Source organism: Ursus arctos, unplaced genomic scaffold (genome assembly GCF_023065955.2).
Source record: "Ursus arctos isolate Adak ecotype North America unplaced genomic scaffold, UrsArc2.0 scaffold_20, whole genome shotgun sequence".
Classification (NCBI taxonomy): Eukaryota; Metazoa; Chordata; class Mammalia; order Carnivora; family Ursidae; genus Ursus; species Ursus arctos.
The window spans coordinates 40,764,109-40,788,915 of NW_026622875.1; positions in this window are offsets into that span (position 1 = coordinate 40,764,109).

The window sequence follows — 24,807 nt, forward strand, 5'->3', positions numbered from 1 at the left end:
AAGTGGAGGACAATGAGTTGAAAATGTGGCAGTTGAATTTGTGTGCATAGTCATATTAATATGACTATTACATACATTAGATTCTTTTGACAACAAACTATATATTCAGGAACTTAAAGAGTCATGGCAAATAGTCACTGGGATATTGACCAATTTTGGATCACCATACTAGGCTTACTACTTAAAATAACTCTTTGTTCTTTTTCTTTAGTATACATTCTTTTTGGTGCCCTGTAGCCAGAATGCTTGTAATTGGGGCATAAATTTGCTTATTGACTGCCCACAGTTTTTGGAGCAGTTTCAAGCCAGTAGAAGCATGGACCCAGAACACCTATGTGTTCATTTCAAGCCACTGATGCTAACATGAGGGTCCTGTAGATGAGATGGATCTTCACCATGAAATCTAGCTTTGATACTTACATAATTTTAGAGGTAGAAATTCTTCATATTATTTTCTACTTAGAGTCTAGTCTTTAAAATATGAAATATTCGGCTCTTTGGGAATAGACTCTGTCATGTACATTAAAAAAAGCCTCCCATAGCCCATAATATAGTACATTGTATACAGTAGGAATTCAATAAATGATTATTTTATTAAGTGATTATTTCTTAGAGGATTCCAGCAAATTATTAAAAATAGTCTCAAATATGAACATCCTTTTTGGACATCAAGGCTCAGACTAAGAAAAAAAATTGCATTTGTAATACAAATACATTGAGTAGTGAAACAGTTTTGGCACAAGGATTTTTCAAAAATATTTAATCTGAAATAATTAAGACATAAAAGAGTATAAAACATAATATAACAAATATTCTTATATTTTCCACCCAGGTAATTAAAAAGTAAACGTTTTTCCTAAAGATTTTATTTATTTATTTTAGAGAGAGAGGGAGAAAGAGCACAAGCTGAGGGGAGGGATAGAGGGAGAGGGAGAGAATCTCAAGCAGACTCCACACTGAATGCAGAGCCTGATGAGGGGATTGATATCATGACTCTGACCTGAGTCAAAACCAAGAGTCAGATGCTCAACTGACTGACCCACTCAAGGCCCCAAAAGTTTGTTTTTAAATGAATATTTACTCTTTTTTGGGGGGGGATAAAACCTAGGACTTCCTATCTAAATCTGACAATGAGTCAGGAATAAAATTGAGAAGAAACGTTTATTTTCTCCTATATTTAATCTTAAAGAGGAGTTACTTATTTTTTGAGCACTGTATTGCTTCTATAAAATATTTACGCATTATAAAAAATCAAATAATACAGAGAGAGAAATAAGCATCTGAAACTCTACAATCAGAGAAAAGTATAGATGGACATTGTTTGAGATATTTCTTATGCATATAACATGTGGAAATATGTATGCATTTTACATAAATGGGTTCATACCATTCATTCTGCTCTGTAAGTTGCTTCTCCCCACACCCCCCCTCCAGTCTACTACATACAGTGGACATCTTTCCATTTATGGTTTTTTGGGGGGTTTTTTTTGAGAGAAAAAGAGAAAGAGAGAGAGAGAGAGAACGAGTGGGGAGAGGGGCAGAGCAGTGGGAGAGAGAGAATCCCAAGCAGTCTCCATGCTCAGTGCAGAGCCTGATACAGAGCTCAATCTCAGGACTCTGAGATCATGACCTGAGCCGAAATCAAGAGTTGGTTGCTCAACTTACTGAGCCACCCAGGTGCCCTGGACATCTTTCCATTTAAAAAAGAAAAAGATTGGGGTGCTTGGATGGGTCATTTGGTTAAGCATCTGACTCTTGATTTTGGCTCAGGTCATGATCTCTTGGGTCGTGAAATCAAGCCCCGGGGTAGGCTTCACACTCTTCAGGGAGTCTGCTTGAAGATTCTCTCCCTCGGCTCCTCCCCAGCTTGTGGCTCGCGGCATACTTTCCCTCCTTCCCTCCATCTTTCTCTTTCTCAAATAAGTAAATAAATCTCAAAAAAGGGAAAAAGAGACCTACTTCAATTTTAATAGTGGTATAAATGATCATTTTCTTATATCATGATGTGCTTAACAAGTCCTCTATTCACGGATATTTACATTTCTGATTTTTTCATATTGTAATCAGTATGTTAATGAATGAGTCCTATGCATAGTTTTGTTTTTTATCCTTTTAAACTATTTACTTGGGTAAATTCTGAACCATGGGTACTGTAGATTGCGCCAGTGGCTGGATTTTTTCCCTCCTCATTGTATCTGTGCTCTTTGCCATGTTCCTTTTCAGTAGTCTTCCACTGTGAGCAGGATGTAAATGTCCCAACGTCGGGCTCAGATGACTTGCTTTGGTCGATGGGATGTTAGGGATGTGGTGCAAGCACGGTCTTGAAAAGTGTTTTTGCAGTTGAGCTTCTGCCATTGCCATGAGAAGGACATTCCTAGCTAGCCTGCTGTTTCTAGGAGAGTAAAAGCAAAACTAGCCCAGTTCAGTAGATTCAATAAAGCTCTGACTAAATCAGAGCCACCTCCTCATCCCACAAACACTTGAGTGAGCCAGGTGAGATCAGCAGAACCACACAGCCAATGCACAGTGATGAGAACACTGAACTGTGTACGCCAATGAGGATTTGTGGGTGTTGGTTACAAAGCATTAATGTGGCAATAGATAATTGATACAGTGGGATTTGGCTATTTACTTTTTTATGGGTACATATATTGATTTGTAGTTTTTTAAGCCTTGATATATTTTTTCTGGACTTATTTCAAGGTGATAAATGCAATTTTGTGGAAGTGATTTTGTATATCCATTATAATTAGATAAAACTAGAAGAACCAACCAAACAAACAAAAACCTCCTTGGTGGCTCATTCCTATCTTGGCTATTTATTTTTCATGTATATGAAAATCATTTTAATTGTGAAAAGGAAGATGAGTGATTAGTTGTTCAATTATAGAAAGAAAATGGAAAAGTTCAATTATTAAGAAAGAGGAAAAATCACCAAATTAATAAACCAAATTTATTTTTTAATTGGGCTTAAAAGAGTGTTAATTTATTTATATTTTGTATCAGTTTAGCACTCTTACAAATGCTATAGCATTTAGTTCTGACCATTATTCTAAATAAATTTAAGGCTGTACTCTGGCTTCATTTTTCCAGCCCTGTACCCGTGGCCCCATATTAATATTTATGTCAAACTAATAGAAAGTTTTTGTCCATTCTCACTTTAGACTTTGAAATGAGATCATTAGTTCCCATCAGTTAAGCAGAATTGAATTTCATTGCATATTCAGTCCAATTATCCTTGAAATCCACCAATAATCCCCAAACCTCATCTGAGTGATTAGTATCCGTGTATTCTATAGCAAGCCTTCCACTCAGAATTGTAATTAAGAAGTAAGATGGACATTTTAAAGTTTCACCTTTTTGTCCCTTCTCACTTCTCACCACTTTCTGACTATCTTGATTCTTTTAGACCATCCATTGTGCCTGGCTTCTGTACCTTTCCCATTCAATATAAGGGATCTCACTACGATCTCAGTACAGTCTATCCCTTCAACCACATCCTCACATCACCATGTTCCTTCATCTGATTATCTTTCTTCTGCAGCTATCCTGCCAGCCCCTCAACCCAGGGCAACTCAACCCTCCACAGGAGGACCTCACTGGGGAGGGGACACATCTACATTCCCCTGGGGCCCTGGCTCTACTCCTAGGCCCAACACTATTGGCAGATGACCAGTTTTGAGGAGAAACTAATTATTCAGGGTGTGTTTCTTCAACTTCCTTTGCTCCTAATCTTCATGGCTCCAGACTTTCTCCTTCCCATCTACCATCTACACTGCCATTGGTTACTTTTCCAAAATGTGATCACATTCCTCCCCTGATTAAAAACATCCAGTGAATCTCTTCTGCCTACAGATTCTGGGCATGGCATCCCAGCCCTTTCACAATCTGCTGGCCACCTGTTTTCTGAGTTCATTTTCTGCTGCTGGCTGTGGGGAGCAGGGGGAGCTAAAGGGACAGCCGGGGTAGAACTGGCAGTCACTCAAGGCTGGGTGAGTGTGATAGTTTGTGACGTCCCAGGCAGGTATCACATTCTAGGGGACTGCACTCTGGAGGAATAAGTGCACAGTTTGAAAGTGTAGGGAGGGGTCTTAAACTGGATTTCCCCTAATTTCCCTTCAGGTTCCTGCAGAACTTGAGATATGTTTGTGTGAAGTCTATTTGGAAATATGGTCTCAGGGAGCAGGGGTACAGGATGGCGGAATGAAACGAGAAGGGAGTAAAAGCCAATACAAGGATGTGTTATTGAGTCAAACGAGTGCTAGGGGCATCTTGTGTTGAATCCAATGAGACTTCCTGAGGAGCCTTATGAAATGCATCTAAGAACAGTTTTCTTGGTGGCAATGCAAGAGGGAAGCATTTACTCATTGACTTCTGCTCCCCAGGGTCACAAATGGCTACGCTGATGTTAACTTCCTTGTACATCTGGATTAAGAATTCCAAGTGATTTGGAAGACATCTTGGCTTAGCCTCAAGAGAATCCCTGGGCAGAAAGCAAGTGGTATACAGCGCAGCTTAAGGCGGGGCATGCTCTGGTTGCTCTGGGACAAAGGAGATCAAAGAACTAGTAACCGGAGAGAACTAGTAACTGCGACAGTGGCTAAAGGTTAAGAAGATTCTGAAATATGCACAAGAAGCCTATGATTCTGGGGGTGATATGCTGAGCGGTAGTCGTTGAGGGAAACCCAGCTGGAACGATGCAAAGTCAAGCTGGACATGAGCAAGGCCTCTGCTCAGAAACTCGCTATTTGCTCATGACGGAAGTCCTTATAATTGCCCACAAGGACCTGGTGTGATCTGTTTTCCCCTTTACCCCTCTGATCTCGTTTCTGACTTCTTTCCCATCGCTTACTCCTTTCTGACCACGCGGGTCTACTTGCTGAGGCTCTAACATGCTCCTGCCGTAGGACATTTGCGTGGAGGAATGCACACTTGGCATGAAGCACTCTTCATGATAAATGTCAGATTCCTGGAGGTCCACCTCTTTCTTCCTTCACATCTTTGTTCACATGCCACTCTTCCAAGGAGCCTTAGCCTGCTCGTCTGTTAGAAAGGGTACCCTCTCTTACCCTCCTAATGCTCCTTACCTATTCCATTTCCCATAGCGCTTCATCGCCTTTTAACATACTATAAAATTTACTTCCTTATTCAGTTTATTATTTTTTCTCTCTCCCTCTACAGAAGGCAAGCTCTACAAGGACTGGCATTTTTGACTGGTTTGTTGGTAAATGTAGCCCAAGTACCCAACATATAGCTGGTGCTCAACAATGTTTAATTTTTGAATAAGAAAATAAAATAGCAGCACCAAAGTGAACTGTGCCCTCAGGGAAGGGGCTCACCGTTTTTGCCTTTTGTGCTTTTTTTGAGTCCACACAGTTTGTAATCCAGTCAGTAGGAACACCAGCTGCCTGCTCCTAATTGGAGCAGGGACAGAGATGGGCTGGAATTTTAACCATGACCTTCCTTTTATTGAAATTCAAGCAGAGCAGGGGTGGAAACTAAGCAATTTGTTGTCCTAACAGATTTACGAATGACAAACCACAGCTGAGAAGCTTTGAAAGGAAGGCAAAATCTGTCCTAGAAAACAATCATGATTATGATATATTTGATCATGCTGTATTTGTATAATGCTCTAACTTGCTGTTTACCATCTGAGCCTTATAACAATCATTTGCAGTAGGTAGAGATTAAGATCCCCACCTTAGAAAGAAGTGTTTATTATATATTTGTGTTTAAGGAAAACTGAGGTACAATTCATGTAATGTAAACTTAGCCATTCAAAGTGTACAATTCAGTGGCAGTTGGTATATTCACAAATGTTGTGCAACCGTTCCCTCTATGCAGTTCCAAAACATTTCCCTCATCCCATAAAGAAACCCCATACTCATTATGCAATCAATCTCCATTACTCTCTCCCCACAGTTCCTGACAACCACTGATTTGCGTTTGGTCTCTAGGGATTCACTTATTCTTGATTATTTCGTATAAATGGAATCATACAATATGTGAACTTTTGTATCTGGTTCCTTTTACTTAGCATAAGGTTTACAAGGTTCGTTAGGTTGTGGTATGTATCAATATTTCATTCCTAGTAATGACCGAATACTATTCCAATGTATGATATACCACATTTTGTTTATTTATTCATCATGTGATGGACATTGGGGTTATTTCCACATTTTGGCTTTTGTGAATAGTGCTGCTATAAATATCTGTGTACAAGTTTTTGTTTGAACACCTGGTTTCAGTTCTTTGGGGTATGTACCTAGGAGTGGAATGTACATTCATTTTTACCCACTTTGTGCTGGGAGTTTATTTCTGTGAGATGGAAACATTAATCAAGGTGGTGTTAGATACATTAGCTAAATCAAATATTAAAAAATGTTAAGAAAATTAGAATGCTGAGATGAGAAAGCAAAAATTTCAAATGAAAATATGTAAACCACAGATTCCACGTGGTTGCTACAATTAAACAGAATTTGACTCCGAGGCACCTGGCAGGTGTCACAGGCTTTTTAAAGTTAGAAATGAAACCCGGAAGTAAAATGTTTATACAAGTCATGAAATCTAAAAGATGGGTTTGTCTACATAAAAATGAAGAACTTCTGTACAACAAAAGAAAAAAAAAGTTAAAAGGTAACTAGGAAACTGGAGGGAAATATTTAAAAATTGATGACAAAAGGTCAATATATAATATGTAAACAGTACCAACAAATCATTAAAAAATATCATGCAATATATTAAAGGGTAAGCGGGCATTTTGGAAAAAAAGGCAGAGTGTTTTGAAGGGGGGAGTCTAGTAGATTGGAAAAATAATTAAAAAAACAGATAACATTTAGTGTTGATGGGGATAAGGATAAAAGATCAATGTTAAACAGTGTTAGTGGGGGAGTATGTATTAGTAAACCTTTCTTGCGGGGCACATTGTTGGTGAAAGAACAGACACGTAGTTGACCTAAATCAACGGAACAGAATTGGGAGCTTAGAAATAGACCCCTCAGATCTTTGACAAAGGAACAAAGGCACTTCAATAGAGAAAGAATAATCTTTTCAGCAAATGGTGCTGGAACAATGGGAAATCCATATGCCAAAAATGAACCTTACACCTTTCACAAAAAAGTAACCCATTATAGTGAAACTTCAAAACACTAGGGATACAAAGAAAATCCTAAAGCCTACCAGTGATAAAAAAAACAAAACAAAACAGATTACCTACAAAGAAAAGAAAATCAGAATGATATCAGACTTTTCATCAGCAATACTTGATGCATAAAACCAATGTACAGTATATTCAGGGTCAGTGGGAGAGCTCTGTGGGCAGGAAGATACGGACTCGGAGAGAACTTACACACGCATCATTTGGCTATGACAGGAGGTATTGCATTCTGCAGTTTCTAAGTCCAGACTTAAACCTAGACAGAAAGCTAGAGTGTAGCCAAAGCCTGGGGATGGGGGTAACAATTAACTTGTGAAAAAGAGAAGTGAAAGCAGGACATGTTAAGGGGAAAATGATTAGCGCATTCAGTTGTGGCTAAGCTAATTAAGTAATGTGCATCTGGATAGCTGCAATTTTCCTCAATTGTGTATTTATTCTCTTTATACCAATCGTGGCGAAGCAGTTACCAAAGATACTCATTTAATCCCTGGGCCATACTGTACTTTCTATAGAGCCTGAGCAGCTGACAGGGTTTGCTTTAGAGAAAGCCTTCTGGTCAGTGTGATTGCTCAGAGCATGACAGCTCCTTCTGCTGTAAAACATGATTTGGGGAGAAAGGCTTTTGCTCAAAAACAATGTAGTTTAGCCTAGTCAGTGATTCAAAAAGTATAATGCTGGGAGATGCAATTTCATCATGTGGAAAACTTTTGATGTATTATCTCATCCACTCGCCAAATGCAGTCTTGCAATTAAAATCCCTCCATATACCACCAGATGGAATTTTATGCAAGCACACAGAGATGTGTGCCAGGAGAGTAAGAGAAGGCCCAAAGCACAGCTGCCAGCCCTACCTGACATAGGACTAAAAGAACCAAATTTATAAGTGAGCGCTTGCCAGACAGCAGACCTCTCTTCAGCCAATTATGTAAATGGAACTTGAAGAATGATTTGCACCAGGCACAGTTTCGGGTGAAAGCCCCATTGTTGTAAAGCTCCGTCCTTGGTCTACATTGTTTTAAAAGTTTTTTTTTTCCCCCTTCCTTTCCACTTTTGATTTGATTTTCCTGACTTCTGGAGAAGCTGTCTCTCCTTATGCAGCGGTGGGCATACAGAGTACGACTTTTGTTAAATTGATAACCTTCATAAAGACATAAAATCAGCAGGAACATTGGTATTTCAATCATTCAGTATGGTATGTTTTTAAGGTCAACAGGTAGGAATTTTCAAGAATTGGCTAAATAAGTTTTAAAGCAGAGAGTCACCATGCACAATATTTTGTTTTTTGGTTCCTTAAAGCCCAATCGAATCCCAGATGATGATGATTGTGGAACATTCCATTAGGACTGTAGCAAATGCCTAATTTATTTGTGTCTAAAAGTTATCTCAGGACCCCCATGCATTGAAAAAGAGTAATTTTTAGGGCAGCATCAACCAGGCAAGCTCAGTTTTACATATTGTGCTCTTGCCCAAGTTTTCATTTGGAGAGAACTTAAAAAGTATGTGAATAACACCACTGTCTAGATGGAGAATGACTTTAGGAACCTTAGTTCAGAGACCACATAGTGACTTACCGGATTTTGCAAAACAATTTTGTTTCCAAATCTGTATAATTTTATGGTTCCCTGCTCTCCTTTCCCAGGTGTTTAGCAGTAAAATTCCCCTGAACTGCAATCATATTTTAATAGCTTCTCTTGGGGGGTAGAGAAGGAAATATAAAAAATAGAAGGGGTAGGTAATGAAACTTCTAGACAATACGACGGTTCATTAAGGAGTTCAGTTATAAATTAAACAGACAAAATCAGCAGATTTCTTATATAAAAACAACACATTTTATATAACTATAGAAATTTATATAGGAAATATAATAGAAAAATATATTCCATTCATAATGGCAACATAGAACACAAACCATACAGAAATTAAACTTAACCTGTAAAGGTCCTTTTGGAAGAAACTGTAAAACCTCACTGTGGGGCCAAAAAAAGAGGTCTTGAATAAATATGTTAAGTGCTTTTTTTTTTTTTTTTGAGATAAGACTCTGAATATTTATCATGTTTTTGTTATTTAAATACAAATCATGGCCATTTCTTAAGACGGTAGGTGAGTTACAACAAGCCTTGATCACATGCATAGAACGTTACTGAATGGATATACCTACCCTAACCAGTTCCTAATGGTGAATGTTAAATTGTTTTGAATTTTCTGTATTGGAAACAACGTAACAAGAACTTGCTCATCCATATATTTCTATATATTCACTTAACAATTTCTAGGAGTGAAATTGCTGGCTCAAAAAGTCTGTACATTTAATATTTTGGCAAATGCTGTCACTTGTCCCCTGAGAAAGGTTTACCTGTATACACTCCTACCAATGCTGTTTTACAGTGCCTTTTTCCCCTTGTTCCTTTGACACCAAATGTTATCTGTCTCTTAACATTTCTTCTCAATCTACTAGATTCTCCCCAAATACAACTATTTTTTTTCCAAATGCTTGCTTCAAGTACAATTATTTTTTTTCCAAATGCCTTCTTATGCTTCAATGTGTTGGGTTTTCTTTTTCAAAAAAAAATTGATTTGTAGGTGTTATTTATATATTACAGACATTGGCTTTTTGTTACCTATGCTGGAAATAATTCCCTCCAGTTTCCTAGTTATCTTTTACCTGTTTTTTCCTTTTTGTTGTACAGAAGTTCTTCATTTTTATGTAGTCAAACCTGTCTTTTAGATTTCATGGCTCCTGTAAATATTTTACTCTGGGTTTCAATTCTAACTTGGAAAAGCCTTTGACATCTGTCAGTTGCCTAGGAGTCAAATTCCCTGTAATTGTAGCAACCATGTGGAACCTGAGGCTACCAGTTTATGACTCCAGCGGCTTCTCCTCCAGGTGAGCAGATCTTGGCTGTAACTCACTGCACGCACCTGTCTCTCCAGATTTCAGGGTGTTATCTGCCTTGTTACCCCAGTTCTGTGATGGGTCCAAGAAAAGCCATTGATTTTCAGTTTGTTCAGTTGTTTCTTGATGGAATTTGAGAGTGATAATTTTGAATCTTTTTTTTTTTTAAGATTTTATTTATTTGACAGAGAGAGAGAGAGCGCGCGCATAAGCAGAGGAAACAGGAGAGGGAGAAGCAGGCTCCCCACCCAGAAGAGAGCCCGACGTGGGGCCCGATCCCAGGACCCAGGGATCATGACCCAAGCCAAAGGCAGACACTCAACCAACTAAGCCACCCAGGCGCCCCAACAATTTTGAATCTTTTTACATATTGGAGCTGAAACTGGAAGCTTTTTATTGTAAACTATTTTTATCTAAGTGGTAAATAGGTTTATGTAGATCCAATTTTAGCAAGACAAGGAATCCTGGGTGAGAAGCAGGTCTTGGCAGGGCATGGAGGACTGGCATATCAGGAATCAGTGGTGTCTATGTAACATCTGAAAGAGTTTTTAGACAACCAAGGGAAGATACCGAGTGGTTGGATATATAGGTTTGAGTCAGGTAAAGAGCTAGGGCTGGAGATAGGATTTCTTTCTTTCTTTCTTTCTTTCTTTCTTTCTTTCTTTCTTTCTTTCTTTCTTTCTTTCTTTCTTTCAGAGAGAGTACACACACGCTAGTGGAAGGGAAGGGGCAGAAAAGAGAGAGAATCTTAGGTAGACTCTGCACTCAGTGTGGAGCCCCCTGCAGGGCTGGGTCTCAAGACCTTGAGATCACGACCTGAGCCAGACCAGAGTTGGACACTTAACTGACTGCAGCGCCCAGGCACCCGTGGAGATAAAAATTTCTGCATCAGCATAAATGTGATATTGAAAATCTCTGGTAGCTTCCTGTCTCCCTCAGCTAAAGGCCATAGATCTGGCTCTTGGTATTGCCCTGACCTCCCCTTCTCATCTTGGTAGCTGAGCTTAAGCCACACTAACCTCTTTGCTAGTTCTTAAGCAAACAAGGTCTGCCCCTGCCTTTGCCCTTGCTGTTTCCTCTGCTTGTAATGAATTTTATCTCACATCCTCTCTGATACATATTGTTTATGCCCTATTTCTCCCAAGAGATGTTAGAGCCATTGGGAAGGAACTTTTCCTGTTTGCTTCACGATAGCCTCAGGTTTTAGATCCACATTTGTAGGAGTAAAAAGAAACAGGTGAAAGTAAGTTTAAAATGTATTATGTTTAACCCATTCTATCCAAAGCATTATCATTTTATGTAATGTAATCATGTAATCACTATAAAAATTAGTAATGAGATAATTTACATTCTTTTTGTTTTTTACACTTAATTTTATTTTAATTAAATTCAATTAATTAACATACAGTGCATTATTAGTTTCAGAGGTAGAGGTCAGTGATTCATCAGTCTTATATGATACCCAGTGATCATTACATCATGTGCCCTCCATAACACCCACAACCCAGTTACCCCATCTCCCCCCAGCCTCCCTCAGTTTGTTTCCTATGATTAAGAGTCTCTTATGGTTTGTCTCCCTCTCTAATTTCGTCTTGGTTTATTTTTCTCTCCCTTCCTCTATGCTCCTCTGTTTTGTTTCTTAAATTCCAGATATGAATGAAATCATATGATAATTGTCTTTCTCTGACTGACTTATTTCGCTTAGCATAATAGTCTCTAGTTCCATCTACATCGTTGCAAATGGCAAGATTCTTTTCTATGTTTTAAGTAGTCAATGTCTAGGGTGCATTTGACACTGACAGCACCCTTAATTTGTACCAGCCACATTTCAAGGGTTCACTAACCACCTGTGGCTGGAGGCTGCTATGCTGGACAGCTCGATGAGGCTTGCGGGCTATGTTAGGATTGGGACGTTTTTCTTCAGAAGTGGGATGTTATTGAAGGGTTTTAGGTAGAGTTTAGGAGTGACACCATCAGTTTTGTATTAACACAAATCACTGTGGCAACAGAGTAGAGAATGAATTGGAGAGAATCAAGAGTGTTTGCAGGGAGATGGGTCTAGAAGACCATGAGACAGATCGGCTGAGAAACAGATGTGGTACCTGGACAAGGGTGCTGGCAGTGGGAGAGACAGAAGAGAGAAGATTCCGGAAACATACATTCCACAACTGTTGTGTCCAAAAAAGCAAGCTAAGTTTGTAAGTCAGGTAATAGTTTGATTATAATAATCTTTTGTCCCCTGTCAGAGATCAGGTTTGACTGAAACTCTGTTTTGAAGAATTTCCTCTTTATTTCCAGATATCCGTTATGATTTGTGCGGAGTTGTGGGAATACACTGGTTACGGTGGCGCTTAGCTTAGTTTTTAATGGATAAATCTAAATGGCCACATGATGGTGCCAAAACCTTGGTAGTTAGTATGGCTTTTCAGATCAGCTTGCAAACTCCTTTGACATAAACGTTGCCAACTTCGCTTAGTTGTTTTATTTTAAAAAACAAATCTATTGAAGATAAGTGAAATTTTTTCAAAGTAAGGTTTTATTTCTTACTATGTTCTTAGGTCATGAGATAAAACCGACTTCGTTCTCAATATTTTACACTTGTAAAATTGGAGTTTTCTAACACAGAGTAGCACATTCTCAGAGTGGTACAGAAGAAAGTTAAAATTCCATATTTATTTATTTAAGAATGAGACCAGTAGGATCTGTGTATGATACCGTTTCTATTCCTTTGGGAACGCAGAAATTTCTCCAGAGTACTTTGGAAGATATACCATGCTTCAATAAGAGATATTTATAAGCCTGTGAACCCAGATACCTCAATACAACATTTGAAATGATAGGTTAGAGGAAGTACTATACCCTGTACATGATAGATTCTCAGTTAATATTTTCTACCATGGTGACTGCGAATATGAATTCATGAATACCCATGCCACCTATTGGCCAAAGTCTGTCGCCTTTTCCAAATTAAGTAGCCAGTTTTTGTTGAGTACAAAGCATGGAATAGAGAAAGTGTAAATATTAGAGATAAAATTTTTAGCACACTTGAAGATCTCCAAAGAGGTCATTTATTCACTCAGCAAACATTCTCTGAGTGTTTAGTATGGTATCAGGGCTATGACTTTAGGATTGGCAAATGACCCTTAACAACATTAGATCCCTTCTAGAAATAGAAATGCCGCTAGCACTCACAACCACAAGAATCATCAAGCATAAAACCTCAAGCGCTATCAAGGTCTAGAATCATAAGTGCCACCAAATTCTGAGAAGACTTCACCCTGTGCTGGTTTCACAAAGTGCCAGAAAACACCAAAACTGAGATTGTATGTGCCGTTGAAGTATTATCAAGTGTTACAAAGTGCCAAGGTACTGACATCTAGAAGTGCAAGTTCTATCAGCGTCTAGACCAGTGGTCAGCGAACTATGCCCTGCAGGCCTACCATCTGCTTTGGTAAATGTTTCACTGGGACGTAGCCACACCTCTTTGTTTACACATAGTCTATGGCTGGTTTCTGTGCTGTAATAGCAGAGTGGAAGGGTTGCAACAGAAACCTTTTGCCTGCAAAGGCTAAAATCTTTACTGTCTGGCTATGTAAGAAAAAGGTCTCCTGACACATGCTCTAGACCCACATACGCCCCCAATCTATATCCACAGGTATCCTTAATTCCTAGAACCAGATTTGCCTCAAAGACTTCAGATCATAGTTGCTACCCAGTGCAACCAACACCTAGAAATACAGCTACGTCAATGAGTAAACTTAGAGAAAACCGTCTCGGGAGGACTGATGAAGAACTGGCAAGGAAGTTTGCAGACTCTATCTTTGCGTTTCATTCAGAATAAGATGATAGGAAACAGGCAGAGATTATAGTTTTGTCAAAATTCTCCTGTTAGTTGTTCTTGCCTCTAATTGTGACCTTTCTTGGGGATATTGTTTTTGTAAAGGAAAAAATAAAGAGGAGGAAGTATTACACTTTTTTTCATATGAATTCTTCTTGGATATTAATTCTCAGTTTCAGGAGTACTGATTTCATTAACCTTGAAATATCAGAATGTGGATAAAAGATTATGAATATAAATGAACTCAGAGTTAGAACTTGTCGACATCTCCTTTAATAGCAATCTATATGCTGTCATGAGGGAAACTGCTGTGCTAAGTTTAGTGACCAGGCTGATAGGAGAGTTCGAAGGCACAAATATTATGTCGCATAATGCTCATCTGTTACTTGTTTAATTTAAGAAATAAAAAGAAGAAAAGCATTGCCTCTGGATTTGTGTAGCAGGTTAGAGAGGGACCAATGGGGTCCAAGAATCTGGAAAGGACAGATTGGCTGATATCTAGGACTTAGAAGTCAGTCTGCAAATGAAATGCCCCCAAGAGTGAGCAAGAAATCAAAACTATATATCAAAGTCCCAGGAAATCCTTGGGTGCCATCAAAGGGAAAGAGCAAAAGGCATAAATTAGAGTCCGAAGTGCTCTTTGTCAAGTATGTGGCATTGGGCAAGACACTGAAATCCACTATGGGAAGAATGGGAATATACCATTTTATACTCATGATGATGCCAATTCAGTAAAAGTTAGCATACCAATGAAAAAAAAAGGAATAGAGAAATATAAAGGAAAATATCAAATATTTTTCCTGAGGTGGTGATATTTTGGGCAAATTTTTCTTCTGTTATTGTCATTATAACCTGTACAAAAAGTGAACAAATTTGAAATGCAATACACACATAGACCTATTCTGTGTATCTAAGAGAATCATTGTGAAGAGCAAACAAGAGAACTGGATAAACTTGATAAACTGTAAGACCCTTCAAATACTATCGTTAGAAAGTCAGACCTGTGAGTTAGGAGATCTCTTCTATTCAAACTGAAAGAAGACCTGGGATAGCAGGACAAGCAGGATTGGCTGCTCTTCTTATCTGCCCTCACCATCTAGGCCAGAGATCAGCAAACTATAGCCCCTGGGTCAAATCCTGCCCACCACCTGTTTTTGTATGACCCTGGAGCTAAGAGTGCTTTTTACAGTTTTAGATGGTACCCCCCCCCCCAAATATCACAGGATTGTTTCATGACACAGAATTATATGAAATCCAGCTTTCAGTGTCCATAACTAAAGTTTTATTGGAACAGAGTAACATTTATTTACATATTGTCTATGGCTGCTTTCCTGCTACAACAGCAGAGATGAGTTGTTGCCATAGAGACTGTATGGCCCACAAAATTTAAAATATTTACTATCTGGCCTTTTACCAAAAGAATTTACTTATCTCTGACAGAGGCCAACTCAGTTCTCCAAATCTTGTCTGGGCCTCCTAAGATTTTTATTCCGCAGATTTTTCTCAATTGCCCTTACATCGTTATAAATGCTGTCTTTTCTTAATATTTAAATTTTTGAAAACGTTTTCCAAATATTAGGGATGAAGATCAGTGGGTGGCTATGACAGTGACCAGGGTTACATGGCAGTGTTTGCTAACCTGCTACTATATGTTCTGATAACCACTTATTGGGAGGTGTAAGACCCAAAGTGGGCATCAGGAGATCCAATCTTTGATCTGTTCAAAGTTTGACCCACCTGGGCTTCTGTTCCTCCACCTGTAATAACGGAGTTGACAGGATGATTTCGGAGGCCCCTTCCAGCTCTGCATCTCTACGAGGACTTGTGGCATTTTAATACTTGGTGGCTCTTCATGGCATTGAGTCGTTGAGTGTTTTGCTCTTTTTATGATCTTCCTGACTCTGGGACAAGTAACCAATCAAGTTTAAGGCCAGGAATCATGACTTACATGCCTCCCTGGCCCAGACGGGTCAAATAAATGAATGAGAGAACCCACCTGGGATAATAAAGAGGTTGTGTCAAGCATGGTGCCAAGCTACAGAGTGAAGGGAGCGGCTGTAACTAGGCTCCAGCTGACTATTACATTTTGCCTGAGTTTTCCTATTTTCAAGAGATAATAGAACATGGATTTTAATGTGAAATCTTCGAATGCTTCAATACAGAAAAATACATTTACACCCCCCCCGCCCCGACACAACCCAATCCCTAAATACAGAATGGGCCTCCGGGTTGCCATTTTTAAGAACTCTTATCTCTGTGTGTAGGGAATTCTTACATAGCTTCCCACCGAGATTGCACAGCAGAGTTTCTCCAGGAACCCTGTCCGTCACAATACCCCATCTTTAGAGTGTGACATCAAGCCGAGGTGGCTGAGCATGTTTCCAAATGGACTTGGACGTTGTAGTCACTTAGAACTTGAAGGATTTTCAAAAGGCTTTTAGTATCATGGCTCTGATTCACTCACAATACCGTTTCCAAAACTTTTCAGACAAGTAATCCTGCCCAAACCGTCCTACCACCCCCACCTTTGTACCCACTTTGAAGCTGATCTTTTCTTTGTTTGGTTTCATGTAGTTAACTAGACAGACTGTTTAGCTCAATTAGAATGGGAGCAGAGAGCCTGGGCCTGCCATGTAAACAACTTCTAAACACACTATCCTTTTACTTCTTCTTTTCTGGGTTGTGGTCAGATGCTATGGGTTTATTTATTCAACAGTCTATTGAGTGCCTATTGTGAATCATAGGTATTGCTGTAGGTACTGGGGACATAGCATTGAAATAAATAAAATCTTATTCTCATAGGACTTACCTTCCGGAGGGAGATATAGGCTGTAGATAATTACATATAATGTTAGATATTGACAAGTGTTAGGAAGAAAACTGAAGTCAAATAAGGGGATGGTATATAGTACTTTCAGGGGTATGGTCCTGGAAGGCCTCTCTGAGGAAGTGACATTTGAGTAGAGACACATGAAGTGAGTAAGCCATTAGAATATTTCTAAGTAGAGGGAACAGCAAGTACAAAGGCCCGGAGACAGATTTCTTGTTGTGTTTGAGGAACTGCAAGGGTGCAAGTGTAGATGGAGGGCAGTGAGCCAGGGGAAGAGTTACAGGAAATGAAATTGAATAGGTAGCCAGATACCAGATCATATCGGTTCTTAGAGACATGGCGAAGACTTTTATTTTAAGGATGAAGGAAAGCCATTAGAGGGGTGATATCATCTGATTTACCTTTTTTTTTTTTTTTAAAGATTTTATTTATTTATTTGACACAGAGAGACAGCCAGAGAGAGAGGAGGGAACACAAGCAGGGGGAGTGGGAGAGGAAGAAGCAGGCCTCCCAGTGGAGCATGGAGCCCGATGCGGGGCTTGATCCCAGGACTCTGGGATCATGCCCTGAGCCAAGGGCAGACGTTTAACGACTGAGCCCCACCCAGGTGCCCCCGATTTACCTTTTAAAAGGCTCCCTCTGGCTGATGTAAGGGCCTGGGTTCAGGAGACCTGTTGGGAGGCTCTTGTGGTGAACCAGGTAGGTGGATGATGGACTTGGCCAGCACAGGTGCACATGTGCAGAAAGAGTTGGATTGGCATATGTTTACAGGAGGTAGAGGTAACTTCTGTTCATTGTTTAGGATAACTCAAAGGCCATTTTCTCTGAGAAAAACTTCTTGCTCGGACTGTTCTTCCATGCTAGGCTAGGTTTCTCTCTTCTGCGATTTCGCCAAACGGCCTGTGCACACCTTTATTGGACACATGGTATTGTATTAAAATGCTCTGTTGTGTGTTTATATCTGTCTGTAAAGTCTGTAGTTTGAGATCCAAGGCCATGCCTTATTTCTTTCTAGTGCGTGGATTGCCTAACTCTGACCTCATCATGTGAGAAAGTAACCTTTACTTGGTTTTCTATTATTATTTCTATTATGCCTGCACGTGATTGATGTTTAATGAATGTCTGTTGAATAGATATATAAATCAATAACTTAAGAGGAAACATCGTTGGGAAGAAGGAAATTTATAGGGAAATAGCTGAATTGAGTGTTATACCACCAGTGGCTGCTAATTTTGGCGGAAAACTTTTGTGAACCTCAGCGAGCCTGGATTTGCTTCATGGGTCAGACTTTTCTTGTTGGTCTTCTTACATCCCAATTGGACAATTAATTGAAAACTTCCCTTCAAGTAAATAGAATCTCAAGACACTTTCTGGGTCTGGGACTTTATGGTATAACAAATTACCAAATATGCAACTTCTGAAGTTTCATAAAAAATAACTTTAACGTTTTCTCCACTCTTGAGAGTAGATAGTAATTTGAAGCTTATTGATGGTGCAGGGATAATTATAGACATGCCATTTATCTCTCAGCTGCCCTGAAACTGAAGCATTTTAAGTAATATGCTGTATGTTTACACAGCCCTACAGCCCATGTGTCAAATTTTCCTCTTCTTTGTATATGAGACATAGAAGAAAAAAATGTCAAAAACGATCTTACTGGAGAAATGCTTTGCTTGTTGTTCATTTTCATGTGGCAATACTATAAAAGGAATAACATGAATATAGTTTTGAAATGAAATAGGGAAGAATAAAGTGAGCAGATTTGAGCCTAGGAGTGGGCAGTCAGGGCTCAGACTACTTCTTAGGGCTTGATTCCTTATTACTGGCTGCCTTTCTAGATTTGACCAGGGGATGTGGGGTCACATGATAGTAAGAACTATCTTTCATTTGTTCATTTACTCCGTCAGCACATTAACAAACAATGGCCAAGGCATGGTATTTGCATCAGGCATAGTGAGTGCCAGCTGGGGGCACTCTCTCAGCTAGGGTTGATGTTCCATTGCACACAATAGAAAAACCAAGTAGAGGTTGCTTTTCTCACACAATGAGAAGGTCAGAGTCAGGCAATCCAGGGCAGTCATGACTGCTCCACGAAGGCTCTTTCTGGCTCTCTTCTTGGATCGCTGCTTTCATTTTCACGCTTCCAAGACGGCTGCTTCACCTCCAGTCCTGATATTTTTCAGGTATCCTTTACCCAGCATCGTGTGCAGCTCTGGGCAGGCAGTTGGATATTTATTGAATAAACGACTAAATGGGGATTCAGTGAAAACATCCGAAGCGCGAAAGTGTATAAAAGCAAAAGCTAAGTACTCCAAATTATTTAATAGCCTATCATTGTCGGGTGATCTGAGAAATTTATTTTCACATTGTTGCAGACTGTGTTCTCTGGAGGTAGACACAGACATGTCATTTGGGGTGCAAGATATTTATCAGGGATTAGTACCTTGAAACGAAGAGGGCTGGAAGCAGCGTTAACCAGGGGACAAGGGTGATGTGCAGTGGAGGCCCAGCAAAGCTCTAGGGCAAGCATTGCCTGTTACAGTTGCCTTGCGTTGGGTTGAGGTGGCTGGGTCTCCATATCCCTACCCACCCTTCCCAGATCCCTGAGGTCGGCCGCTCCGGGAAGGGCATGGGCTTGAACGAGGTGGCTCTCTCTAGCTGACACTGTGAAGGAGCTGACAGCTGCACTCTGATGACGGCAGTCTTCACAGCTGGGCAGCCAGTCTTTTCCTGAAGAATAATCCGGGTGGCATATCTCCATATCTGCTATGGCATGACATTTCACTTGACTTGTCACAACACAAAAATAAAAAACGAGATCCAAGAAATAAAAAGAAGGAAGAAAAGGGGGGAGGGGTAGGCAGAGAGCTCAGTTCCATCACAGAAAGCTCAGCTTGAGGAAAGAAAGTGATGGCTGTAGCTGTTGAAATGCAGAGGTGACTTGGCCCGTATAGATGCAGCATCAGTGAAGAGGGGTCCTCAGTGGACAGAACTCTGTACTTGCCTAGCGTGTTTCGTTGGCAGCAAGTCCTATGTAAAACTGGATTGACTGGAGGAGCATGGCTTATAGATGGGATTTCTAACGCCAGTTTCCCGCTGTTTCAGCTCTAAATACGCTCTCCGAGTTTGCAGATCCTAAGGAGAGCCCCACCTTGTGGTTAGAAGAGGAAGTAGATCATTTCAGGGAGTGAGTGGTTTGCTTTCTGTGCCTTACTAGAATGGGGTCAAGCGGATGCTTCCTTGATTTTAAAAGGGTATCAGTTATTTTTAGCTGGAATTTGATGATTATATCCATTATCTGTATATGCATAGCAGTGCTTGCTTTCATGATCCTTTCACTTTCCTTTTGCTCTCTGTATGCCTTCCCATATGCTTGTCCTTCCTAGACAGTCCCCTCACCTGGTATGTTGTCTTGGTCACTTACTTGCAACTAAGCAAGGGCTGAGATGAATTTGGTTCAGAGAGTATTTGCTTTCAAGTAATGAATGATTCTTGATAAAGTAAATGCCTGCAGGACCCCAGGAAATGACTCAATAATGGTGTATTTTGACCTCTTTGGCATATGGTGGGAGAAATATTTGGGAAGCGGAGCAGAACAGGAAGAGAGGGGCCAGACCTGCTTAAACCTAACTCAGTTTAATAGAGAACAAACTCATGGTCACCAAAGGGGAGGCGAGTTGGGGGATGAGTCAGATAGGTGATGGGAATTAAAGAGTATACTTAAAATGGTAAAAAAATAAAATAATAAAAAAAACCCTAACTCAGTTTATACTGTTTCTATGAAACAAAAAAATATAGTACATTTTAAAATAAATTATCTGCACGTAGCGTGTTTTGTTTTGTTTTTGAATATTACAAGTAATATGTTCCCTCTTCTACAAATCACCCTCCTCAACCATGTGAGCACTCTCAGAGCTATCCACACCCGGTCATGAAAACACTGAGAGGAAAATGAAGTCGCTTTGGCATTGCCATTCTCAAATCAAAGCTATTGTTAAAGAAAATAAAGTCCTTCCGATGAGACCCTGGGCAATTTCAACAGTAATCTCTTGTTTTTAATGAGATGACCTTGTTTTGCTTTTGTATTTTATCCTTTTTATTGTGTGTTTATTCTGTTGCTATTATTTGTATTTTTGGTTTTGATGATTCTGAAAAATGTCTTAATTATTTTGGTAGGAATTCGTCATCAAAAGCAAATTGCTCTTATTAGAAATGTACGGTTGTGTTTTACTCTGGGAAGGAATATTTAAAAAGGCTCCACACATTTATAAATAGGACAGTTACTTACAGCCACGCAGGATGACCTGCCACCTTGGTGACCTCCTCCAGTGGGATCAAAACCTGTTTGAATCCATTCTGCACATAGACTAGATGAGCAGAAATTATGCCTTCTTTTTGAAAAATTTGCATTTTTATTTTAAAGTCATTGTTTTCTGATTATAAAAATAATGCAACTTAATTTATTGTGGAAACTGTGAAAAATAGAGAACAACTCTATGTACAAAGTGAAAATCCCCATAACCCTATGCAGAAAGAGCTATTGTTAATATTTTAGTGAGTATCTGATGAGTACTTTAAATTATTTCTATTACGTTTTCTATATACCATTTCTATTACATTATATATATGTAATATATAATGCTTGCGTATCTGAAATTGTATAGATAAGTGAACATAATCTCATAAGTTACCCTTTTCATTTAATTATTCAGAGTATTACTATTTGTTAGAGCATACTTTCTGGTGATTGCAAACAATGATGATGTGTGATGGATCAACTTTCTTTAAGCAATTGTTATTCTTGGTTATTAGGTGTTTTCAGTTTTTACTGATACTTGGGTATAAACACATTCCTGTTTATAGTCTTTGCGATCTCATTTTTGTCTTAGAATGTATTCCTAGAAGTGCAAGTGTTGAGTCAAAAGGTAGACAGATGTTTGAATTTTTTGATACTATTGACTAATTGTGTTTCAGAAAATGCATACCATTTATATGTTCACTTACAATGTTAAGAAAGCACATTCCCCCATATCCTCCACAAAACCTGGTTATTGTTATTAAAAAAAGAAAGAGAAGACTTGCAGTTGGATAGACAAATACTACGGTTACTAATAAGGATGGACATTTTTTCAAAGTATTCTTATTGTATGACCTCTTTAGCTATTAAGAATAGTAACTGTCATAAATGTTACACATGATTTCCAATTTAACTTTATTTTTGGTATTACTTGCCTATAAGTAACTTTTAATTTTTCTGTAATGTGATATATCTTGTTTTTCCCCTTCATTATTTCTTCTTTGTTTTTAGGTTTGAATATTTTCACTTTACTTGATACCAAAGTTTTCCTACTGGAAATTTTAGGCCCTAGTAAGCAAACAGGGCAGCATTTTGGGGGTACAAATGTAGGTGGGTAGAGAAACGTATGTTTACCTTTTTTTTTTTTTTTTTGGTGTCATGCTCTGACTCCAAATGGATTATTGTTTCATCTGTGGACTTCTATGTGGTATTAGAAAAATCAGTACCTCATGGCTTTTTACTAGGCTATTTTAACATGCGCTAATATTTTTGCTAAGAATTTCATGCCAAATCTTGAAAATGGGGGGTAATCATGTGGTGGAGAGAACATAGGCTTTGGGCGCAGATACACCTGACCTGGAATCCTGGCTCTACTTACTAATTGGTGGTCTTGGGTAACTTATGGGATCTTGAGTCCAGCTTCCTCATCTGAAAAATGAGATTGATAACCTTTGCCTCCTGAGGTATGTATGACATGGTAGGGGGGGGGATTTCCCTTCCCCCTTGTCTGCCTGCCTTTCTCTCTCCCTTCCTTTTCTTCATCTTCTCCCTTCCCTCTCACCATTTTTCCCTTCCCCCCTTCTTTCCTTGTATATTTCTGTTGCATGAGCAAATGAGTAAATAATACTTGAGACTGAAAGTCACTCAATAAATAAAAGTCTCCTTTCATCTTTTAGGTTATAGGAATATCTCAGGTCTTTACTTGAAATTTTCTTCAGTGCATTCAAGATTATGCTCCTTTGATTTCTTATAACTAATGGATTTAGATCATTTGCCCTGATTTTATTACTTTTCCCTTATACTCACTGAAGTTTAGCTGTTGACATTTTATTCCTATCACCTTGGCTTACTTATATTCCAGAGATATTTGTTCATCTGCAAATGTGAATTGTTTTCTTTCTTCTTTCTTTCTTTCTTTCTTTCTTTCTTTCTTTCTTTCTTTCTTTCTTTCTTTCTTTCTTTCCTCTCTCTTTCTTTCTTTCGCATTCACTCTTCACATAATTTAGAAAAACATTAAATGCAGAAACTATCATGTAGCCTGGGGACATGCTTTTTAGACATTGTCATTTATTCAGGGCGGCTATTGTTTTTCTCTAAATAAATGGAACAGTATCAGAGCTACTTTCTGGGGCATCTTCTCAACTCACAAATGGCTCCTTCACTGCCTCCTGGACCCACAAAAATGGCTCCCTGCAGCCAAGTTTGCACTATGTGATCCCTGCCCAATACCTTTCCTGGTTGCTTCCAAGGGGGCCAGACAGTGTCTCTTGGAGCTAAAGACCTGGAACTAAGGGACTCTAACTTTTTCAGAAAGTAAACTCAGGGTTGTGAAGTGGCCCTCATGCACAGATGTGTGACCTGAGAAACAGCAAAATGGGAATAGCAGAAGGAGAGAGAGACAGAGAGATTGGCGAATATACAGAGAGCAGCCATGAAGGCTTCTGAGGCTGGGTCTCAGTACCTTCTGGAGGCCAGATTGCATTTTTGCACTTGGAGTTCATGAGTTACGCCTTCATCATTATGACAAATTCTCATTTTTCTTAATCTAGCTCTAGTTAGTTTCCCTCATATGCAGCTTAAGAGATCTTTTTTTTTTTTCTCTTTTAGCTCAACTATGTACTGTTTGGTTAGGCTTTACCTAACTCTTCTATTAGCTCTCCATATTTTGATTCCAGAAAGTACTCCCAAATGGACTTTCTCTTTCTCCCATTCCCTATAAAGTGCTTTCTTCATTGATGATGATTCTCTAAAACCAAATAGAATCATTTGCACACAAGAAGAACATGTCCAACTTCGGTTTGCCTCCCATGAATATTGATCTTAATGACATCCTACCTGGATAAAGTTGAACTGAAATATTTCTGTGCTTATTTTATAAAGAGACTACAGGAGGGATGGCAACAATCCTGGAGCTTGATTACATTTAGTTCTCTTTGTGTATATCCTTGTTCACATTTCCTAGGGTCTTGCTTTACACACCTATGCTTTTCATAATTGTAGAACTTGCATTTAAGCTATATTGTCTGGTGCCTGCCAAGTCCATGTTCTGTTTTCTGAGAATTGTTAGGCCCATCTTGAAGCATCCTGTGACTTTGTCCCTCTGATCACAGCTTTTTAGACCAGTGGTCTCTTGACTCAAGCTGTGACATTTAGACATTCTCTCCCAGAGATTTAAAATGCTAACTCAAGGATGTAAGTCACTTAGTTGGAGCTGAGTGTTGAAAGGGAATGGTCATATCAAACTGGAGCACTGTGCTGGGACAGCTGTGATCAACCAGAATCTTAAAGCCAGGAATGCCTGTGTGCTGAGAAAAAAATATCTAAAAAGACTGCACAGAGAGAATCTGAGATGAGCTCTGTTGTATAATAAAGAATTTGGCCTTTGTTCTGGGCTCTGGGCACAAAGATTTTTGGGATTTCTCAAGTGATAGAAGTGTCTTTGTTATTCATGAGCCCCTTGGATCACACCGGAGTTTATGCAAATGAGATATCTCAAGGTTAGCCTCTAAAATAGCTTCCGGATGGGCCAGCTTCTGGCTGGCCAGCAGAAAGACCAACTATATGATTAGAAGGTTGACTTTGAGCAGTCTGACCTCTAGGAAGAAGTGAAGGGCTAGAAATGGAGTTCAATCACATCATTGATGATCTAATCAATCCTGCCTATATAAGGAAACCCCAGTAAACACTCTGGACACTGAAGCTCAGTGGAGCTTCCTGATAGATAAATACGTCAGTGTGCCAGGTGGGTGACTTGTCCTGATCCCTTGGGAAGAGGGCATGGATGCTCTGTGTT